Source organism: Arachis stenosperma, chromosome 7 (assembly GCF_014773155.1).
Source record: "Arachis stenosperma cultivar V10309 chromosome 7, arast.V10309.gnm1.PFL2, whole genome shotgun sequence".
Taxonomy (NCBI): domain Eukaryota; kingdom Viridiplantae; phylum Streptophyta; class Magnoliopsida; order Fabales; family Fabaceae; genus Arachis; species Arachis stenosperma.
Window position 1 is genome coordinate 17002987 of NC_080383.1, and position 9570 is coordinate 17012556.

The window sequence follows — 9570 nt, forward strand, 5'->3', positions numbered from 1 at the left end:
ATTCAACAAAATTTAAAATAAGAAAAATCAAATCTGACTATTAGATTTATATATTTTTTTTAAAATTTAAAAATCACAAATTAACAAAAAAAATTAAAACACCACAAATCTAACCTTTAGATTTGTAATATCCATATAAATAAAACACACGCAAATTTTTTACTTTTTGAATAAATGACCATTTGTACCCATAAGAGATGAAAACGCTGACATTTGTACCCATCAAAGCTCGAAACTAATCTTGTACCCATGAGAGATGCTGTCCGTGTGACAAAAATGCCCTGCCTTGGATCTGACCTTGGTTCGTAGGTTTCCGAACCTACGTGGCACTTCCACCCCCCAAGCCATACCTGAGCCAACCATTCACCATCATCATCATCATCTTCTTCACCATCATCCTCATCCATCACTATCTCTTCCCAGCCACCATAACCTCCACTCGCCTTTGGGAACGCCTTTGGGAACAGAAAGAACCTTCTGGAACCAATCAACCTCACCCCACAGTTTACCATTCTTCTTGCTAACTTGAATCTCAGCACACCAAATGTCCATGTCTTTCCCATTCCCACCACCACACTCCCACACCACAACCAACTTCCCACCCAAATCAGCCATGGTAGAACCACACAGAAACCGAGGCAACCCCTTCAACTCTTTCCATACCCCACTCCACATCGAACCCTTTAATCTTCCCCAAGTAATCCTAGCAATAAAGAATATCATCCACCACGCACGCTCTCCCTCGCCACCCGAGGCCCAGCTTCGTTCCCACGCTCTCTCAAGCGCCGCATCGGGGATCCAACGCGATGCCGCCGCGATCCGCCATGGCATACCTCTTGCCGTCCACCACGGCACTTGCGTGCATCGACTTCTCCCGAACCTCCGCGGGGCTCGTCATGCGCTCCCATTTCTCGGCCGCACCACCTGGCCCTATGGCTCCGGCGTCTGGTCCAAGAAGGAGTGGGTGCTCCCCGATATTGACAGCGGGTCCTTTTCTCCTTCACTTTGATTTTTTGTGTTACTGATTTATTGAGTGCCTGATTTTTTTCAAAGTTTGAATTTTTTTCCATAATTGATGAAGAGGAGAATGAGTCTGGGGAAGAGATAGATGAAGACGAGGGGGACGATGATGATATTATTTTCCTTAAAAATTCTTACTACTTACTGGGCTGGCTTGGTTGACCGGTATGAAGAGATGGTTGAGAAGTACCATCCCGGATTTGGAGTGCGGAAGAGGAAGGGGAGGTGGAGAAGGTGAGGATGAAGAAAGAGCGGTTGGAAAGCATGAGAGTGAGGAGGGTGTTCTTGATGGGGTCAGAGGTGGTGGGGAGGGAGAAGAGGATGACTTTGTCGGTGTGAAAGACGGAGTGGATGGTGAGGGAGCAAGTGTCGAGGAAGAAGGGGCAGAGTGGGGTTTGAAGAGTGAAGAGTGGGGTTTGGAGAGAGAGTGTGTGTGAGTAAGAGAGAGAGGGATTGAAGATAAGGGAGGGAGTGCCACGTAGGATCGGAAACCCACGAACCAAGCTCAGATCCAAGTCAGGGCACTTTTGTCACACGGAAGGCATCTATCATGGGTACAAGATTAGTTTCGAGCTTTCATGGGTACAAATGTCAGCGTTTTCATCTCTCATGGGTACAAATGGTCATTTATTCTTATTAAAAAACATCATTATCATCCCTATATTAAAAATATAAAGCATTGATGGGTGCATCAAAATCAGTTAATTAAAATTAGTTATTAGTATAAATACATATTAAAATATAAATATATATATATATATGAAAATAAATTAAACTCTATATATATTTATATACAATTACATTAGTGATTAATTTTAGTATATAAATAATATTTTTTATTATTTTTTTATTTTTCTAGCAAAGATAAATAGGAGAAGATAGGCATTAAACTTATGAAGCACCGACATTTTTTTTATTTGTCGTGTGCGAACATATTTTGAACACGACACTCATCGATACTCGTTCGACATATGTGTCTTCTGTGTCCAACCGTGTCTTAATAAAAAATAAAAAAACCTTCTCCAATCCAGACACACCTAAATAATAAATACTATCACGTGTCAGCGTGCCGAATTTTATTCTTAAAATAAGTTTAAAAATAGTATATATTATTAATTACTACAATAAAAGATATTTTAAATACTTTAAATAATTAAAAAAGATATTAAAATAATTAAAAAATTAATTTATATTTTAAAATCGATAAAATACCAAAATATCATTATAATTATCTAAAAATTATTTTATATTTTATATATATATCGTGTCCTTATGTCTTATAAAAATTTTAAATTTGTGTATCTGTCTATCCCATGTCGTATCGTATCCTATATTCATGTCAATTTTCATTTATCATAGAATTGAACACTTAATTTTAGGGTTTACAGATAAAGTAAAATTATTTATCTCAAATGTTTGGTATTTTTATTTTACACTTTGTTTTTGTTTTATATAAAAATAATTCTTTCTTTTGCAAATAAAAATATTGAACTCTGATTTATTTATTACAAAAATTTTAATATTATATTATAGAATTATTTATTTTAATATTTAAACTATTTAAAAGATGTAAAAATTTAAATATTAAACTATAGGCTTAAGCTTGTATTATTTTTCTTTGCCACTTATTATTTTTGTACTATGTTATAAAAATTTTAAATAATTTAGTTTAAAAAACTGTGCGTCTTTTTTAATTAAATAATTTTCTTGTGGCTCTATGAGTCCATCTATCTTCTTAGCTTCTTTTCCTTGTTTTCTAAAGGCATTTTTTGGTTTTATTATTGAAAAAGAATTTCTTTTTTTCTTTTCAAACATAAATTAGACTTGTCCTCTTATTTGTTGCTCTTTCCATAATAATTTGAGTTATTTTTATGACCTAAACATGTACGTCAATTAAAACGCCGATACTTGTATAATTTTGTTGGGTTCAATATTTGCCTTTGGAATTTTGATTTATTATTATTATTTTTATTATTATTATTATTGTTATTATTATCCAATCCATACATGGTTTTCAACCTTATCCTTCTCTTTTTGCTTCACTGACCACTGTTTGAAAAATGAAAAATTGAAAATGACAACTATACACCGCGACAACCTTTAATCAGTTAATTAATTAGTACAAACTTTCTTTTCACAGAGATATATAAGAAAAAATACTCGTAAATCGTAATTACTATTTGTTGTCAAAATTTCAATGCGTTTAAGATGTTGACTAATATTAATCAGCAATATAATATTATATTTAAGTCAATAACACATGTTTGTTCGTGTTCTAATTAAGGCGTCCAAAATGACGTTTTACGTGAGATTGGACCATTATTCATTAAATATACGAAAAAAATTCAGATCAAGTAGATTTCACATAAAATTAATATTTAAAAATATTAGATAAAAATTTAGTCAAATTAGTTAAACTATTTAACGATTCTCAAATATTAACTTTACGTGAAGTCAACTACATCTAAATTTCCACTTAAATATATACAAATTTTTTTAATACATGTTGATCACATATATTAGTTGTGTTAATTAGTTCTAGAAGTTGGATTATATTGAGAGCCTGGTGATGATACTCAAGCTAATATAATCATCGGATTATAATTACATCAATCAAAAATTTAGATCAATATATAAAGTTAGATATTAATTACTATATGTAGTCAAGATGAATAAATATTTTTATAATAATCAATTTTTCAGACAAATTATTTTCAATTATTAATTACCACCAAAATGTATAATTAAAATAAAAAATACATACATATTTATTTCTTCATAAATTTACAAAATTAAAATAACAGAATAAGCTAAGATATGTGTGTTATTTGCGGTTATTTCTTTTACATCAAAGATTTAATTTGTGTCTCATACAAGAAAATAATTAATTAAAAATGATAATATAAAATTTAATTACGTTTATCTTCTTTCAGATTAAGTGATATTATACGACTATACGTAATATTTTGGATAAAACACACTAATAAATTATTTTAATCTCAAAATTATACACCAATGTTATATTTAATTTCCGTTATATGCATGTCTAGAATAATTCTATGTAAATCGAAACAATTGAATTTGATTTATACTTCTTTAATGTAAATTGAATCAATTGATGTCGATTTAGAAATATACATGATAAATCAAATGATTATATTCGATTTAGTGTAGGAGAATTCATATTCAATGTAAATCGATACAACTAGATTATTCAATTTAATGAATATGTAGCTTTCTTAGTAAGTCGATTCTAATTGATTCGATTTACTACTGAATAGCACATATATAGTAATTTACTATTTGTACATATTATTGATATTTATTACTTTAAAGTTAATTGTCAATAAAAAAATACCCTGAATTCAAATAAAATATAAAAAAATCAAAATGAACAAGAATAAAAATCAAATGTTTGTGATTTAGTTCAAATTATAGAAAATTTACATTTTTATAAACTTTTGATTTAAAACGAAATAATAAACGATTTTTTAAAAATTTATTAAAAATCATCATTTGACTCGTTAGCATCTAAAGAATCATTACCGAGATTTTTTATGTTGAAAATATTAATATAAAGTATAACACTCAAAGTGATATAGAGGTTAAAACTTGAATTTTTCAAATAGTTATACATTAAAAAATAATCAATTGTATTTATACAATATATAATTTGAGAAATAAATTCAAGTTTTAACTCTATGTCACTTTGGAGGGCTATATTTTATATTAACTTTTTTAACATTAAACGTCTCAATAATGATTCTTTATATGCTAATAAATCAAAGAAAGATTTTTAATGAATTTTTAAAAATTATTTATTGTTCTATTTTAAATTTATTAGCTTATAAAATATAGATTTTTTGGAATTTGAACTAAAATATAAAAGTTAGATTTCTATTCTCATTTGTTTTGATTTTTTTGATATTTTATTTAAATTTAAATGAGAATATTTTTTATTGACATTTGTATAAATTGAATCTAATACATAGATATATAAACAAAACATACATATATGTTGTTTTATTTTAAAACATGGTGTAATATTGGACGCCATTTAAAGAATAAATAGGTTCCTGATTTTTTTCGCAGACATTTTCGTCTCTGACTATTGAAAAATACTTTTAAATTTCTGACGTCCTTAAAAGTTAGACGGATCAGTCCTTCCGTTCAAATGTTTCCGTCAGACCCAACGAAAAAGTCTGACGTGGCTCCTGTAATGCTTGTCACGCGTACGCGTCCCCTGACAGACTTCCCTCTCACGCGTACGCGTCGCCATGAATTCAGAAAATTCTCATTTTTTCATGAATTATGCACTTTGCATGCTTTTTTTTCCATTTCTTTCAAGCCATTATTGCCTTCAAAATTTTAAATCACTCAAACAAACATATCAAGGTATCAAATGGGAGAAAAATAAAATAAATTTAGACCTAAACCCCATTTCAACCCTTGAAAAGACCTCTTGATATGTGCATGCATTGAATATATGTTGATTGGCAGAAGAAAAGTAAGTCTTAGAAAGCAAGATTAGTAGAGAATTGAGAGAATCGACCCTCAAACACTAGAGAGATTAGAGTGCAAACACTTCCGATGAGGGTTCGATACTCAATCCCTTATTCCTTACTTTCACGAGCTTTCTTCTTGCAAGTATATTTATACTTCATTTTGATCTTTGAATTAGTAGAATTCATAAATCATCATACTATCTTAGCCCTACTTGTTTATATATGTTCTTGGAGATTGATTCATTTTTAACCAAGTAGGTAGACGTATTTTGCATATTAGTTGATGAACCACAATAGTTTAGTATGAGGACATGCTAATGTTTAAGTGTGGGAAAGTTGATGAACCATAATTTTATAGTTTATATTGTATTGAATTTGGTGGATTTTATCAACTTTTTTCACATTTATTCACTAAAATAGCATGGTTTTGTGAATTTCTCCTAAGTGTGCTTAATGATTGAAAACATGCGTTATAGGCTATTAAATTGCTAAATTTAATTTATTTTTCTTCCATTCGATACCTTGATATGTTTGTTTGAGTGATTTAAAATTTTAAAGGCAAGAATGACTTGAAAGAAATGAAAAAAAAAAGCATGCAAAGTGAAAAATTCATGAAAAAATGAGAATTTGCTGAATTCATGGTGACGCGTACGCGTGTGTCACGCGTACGCATGAGAGGAAAGTCTGTCAGGCGACGCGTATGCGTGACAAGCATTACGGGAGCCATGTCAGACTTTTTTTATTGGGTCTGACGGAGGTATTTGGACAAAGAGACTGATCCATCTAACTTTTAAAGACATCAAAGATTTAAAAATATTTTTTAATAATTAAAAATAAAAATGTCCATAAAAAAAATGTCAAAAACCTATTTATCCTTTATTCATTTGTTAATGTCGTTTATTTTAATATTTTTATCAATTATGCCTACATTGATCTCTCCTCTTTGACAAAATATATGTTGTCCAATGTCATGAAAACTTAATGAGATCAATGTAGTATACAATTAAATGAATAAGCTCAATATCACATTTTAAAAAGTATATCATATATTATCAAATAAAATATTTTACAAATGAAAAAAAATGACATATAATATTATTCAATTTCACAAAACTGATCCAAGTGTAATTTTCTTACAATAATGTCTAATAGGTGGAGTGATGAACTGTCAAATACACAATAATTATGTAATGGACTCTCACAATAATATATGTAAAGTTTTAATTACATGTTGTATAAATATAATTGATTATTTTAATATATATTTTAATAATTAAAATTTTAAATATATTATTTTTAAATTATATTATATTATATATATAGTTAATCTTATTATAATATATAACTATTTGTTACTTCTAACTTTAAAAAGATTTAAGTTTTAAGTCTTATGTCATTTTAAAGGACTATACTTTCTATTAATTTTTTAATTTAAAAAATTTTAGTAATGATTCTTTAGATACTAATAAGTCAAAGAATGATTTTTTATGAATTTTTAGAAATTGTTTATTATTTTATTTTAAATTTGTAAGTTGATAAAAATGTAGATTTTTTTAATTTAAACTAAAACAGAAAAATTAGAGATCTATTTTTATTCGTTTAAACTTTTTTGATATTTTATTTGAATTTAAATAGAGGTATTTTTTATTGACATTTATGTTTTAAAGTTAATAACTTAAAAATAGTAAATGTCAATCATCTGTATTAATACTAAATTAAATTAACTTGATTCAATTTACTATATAGGGCTGTTTAGTAGTAAATTGAACTAGGTTAATTCGATTTATTAGTATCAACTATATTCCATGTAAATTGAATTAAGTCAATTCAATTTACTACTGAAAAAAGCTAATTCGAATTAGGTCAATTCGATTTATATAGATATGTGCATAAGATTTTGCCGTAATAATTTTTGTTTTGGGAGATTCATGTCATTTTGAGATGCCTTTGATATAGTTATGCATTTTATCCCAAAAAAAAAAAAATAGTATTCCAATCCGTAATTATGAGATAATAGACAGTTGGATAAAGTATTATTTTGATCTCTAATATTTGAGTTGAATTTTAATTTGTTTAGTGATATTTAAAATATCTTATTTCATTCTCAAAAAGTTTTAAGCGAGTTTAATGTTGTCTTACCATTAAATTTGACACAAACAATTTGCATATTAAAAAGCCAATAGCATTTAGTTTTAGTATATAAGTAAAATTGATCTACTAACGAGATCACTAATATAAAATTTTTTCTCTAATTTTAAAATATTAATGATTGATTGTTAGAATTTAGAATTTTGTATAAAAAAATTGAAGAGAAGAAGTGTTATAAAAAAAATTATGATTATATTTTTCTAATACATAAAAAAAATATGATTCAATTAGTAACATTATTAACGATCACAACACTTATTTTATTAATTATTAATATTAAATTTAACTCAAATATTAAAAATTAAAATAGTACCTTATTCAATGCCGTTTGATTTTAGTGTTGCACTAATTAATTAGATAGATGGTATTGACATTTCAAGCCCGGACATAATTGTATTTGTACCTATCAATGTTGGTAATATAAATATTATCTTGAGAAAAGTATGAAAAGTGCCAAAATTTTGTGTAACCCACTAAGACTTGCTTGAATTATTCGATAGTTAACTAAAATATCATGTGAATTTGTTAACAAAAGCAATATTTTTAAAATATTTTAGAATATAACAAAAATGTTTAATTATTAAATATATGTTTTCCAAAAAAAATTTAAATATTATTTTTTGTAAATATAATTAAAAAATATAACATTTTTATCCTTAAAATTTGAAATTTTACTCAGAATAAATATTCCTTTACAATTATTTTTGTTGATGACAAAAAATATTTTAAGAAAATAAAAATAAACTTAGAAAATGGATTTTGGGATGACTTTTTTTACATGTGTTTTTTAAATAATTATTCAAATATCCTCATAATTTTTTATATTAAATATATAAATACTTTGTTTTTTTTTTACCTAAATAAAAAGCCATTTTTTTTTAATTTGGGACCAATATATGAATGAACCATACCAAAGTCTTAATATATAAAATATTCCACCCTTGTGTGGGCAGTGGCCAGTGGGCACACATACATGACCCATAGTCCCACGCCCTCGTCATAACTCGGTCAATTCATCCGGAACCCAAATTTAATTGTCATACAATGAATCTATTTATTTGTTATTAAGTAAAATGATGATGTAGCCAATAAATTATATTTTAAATGACATAATTTTTTCATACTCATATGAGAAGTCGGGAATTTAAATTTCTTTATTTTTGGTTTAAAAGAACAAAAGTAAAATAACGAAGTGTACTCCTTAATTTTATGGACACCGATAAAAATATCAATCAAACAAAAAAATTAATATTATATCTATAAAAGATTAATTTTATTTAATAAAAATACTTAAATTCAAATTTTTAATAAAATTCTTAAATTATCTTACTCTTTATCTTCAACTTCATCTCCATCACTATCTCTTTTTTCTTAAATTCTAAATTTTCAAAACTCTCACCACTACCATTTCACTTTATTATCACTGCCTCCTCCTCATTCGCTATTGCCACCACTCGCGGTCAATATAATACTAGTTGCACAATATAAAAAAATGGCGTTAATTCCTCTAGAGAAAAATTGGTTAGTTTTTCCGAAAGCAACATTCGATTTAGTGTCAGAATTGTCGTCATCGTAATTGCCGTTGAAGCAATTATAAAACGGTTACGAAAACACTCAACGAAAACTGGATGTTTATTATTGAGATGATTTTTTATGAAATTCTGCACCATTCTCGTCAGACACAGAATTCAGTTCCAAATCGGCACCAGCTATATCATTGTCGAAATGCGTGCGCATCATCGCCGGCAGTCTTCTTCACCGCCGAGCTCCTTAGAACGTTAGGAAATTGGCGCTCGAAGAGACGTTTCAACCATCACTTGGTCACCAACTTCAATTCCTTCGTCTCTTCACAAACGTTAGAATCAATAAGCTAAATCTTCGTTGTAAAAAGTAATGG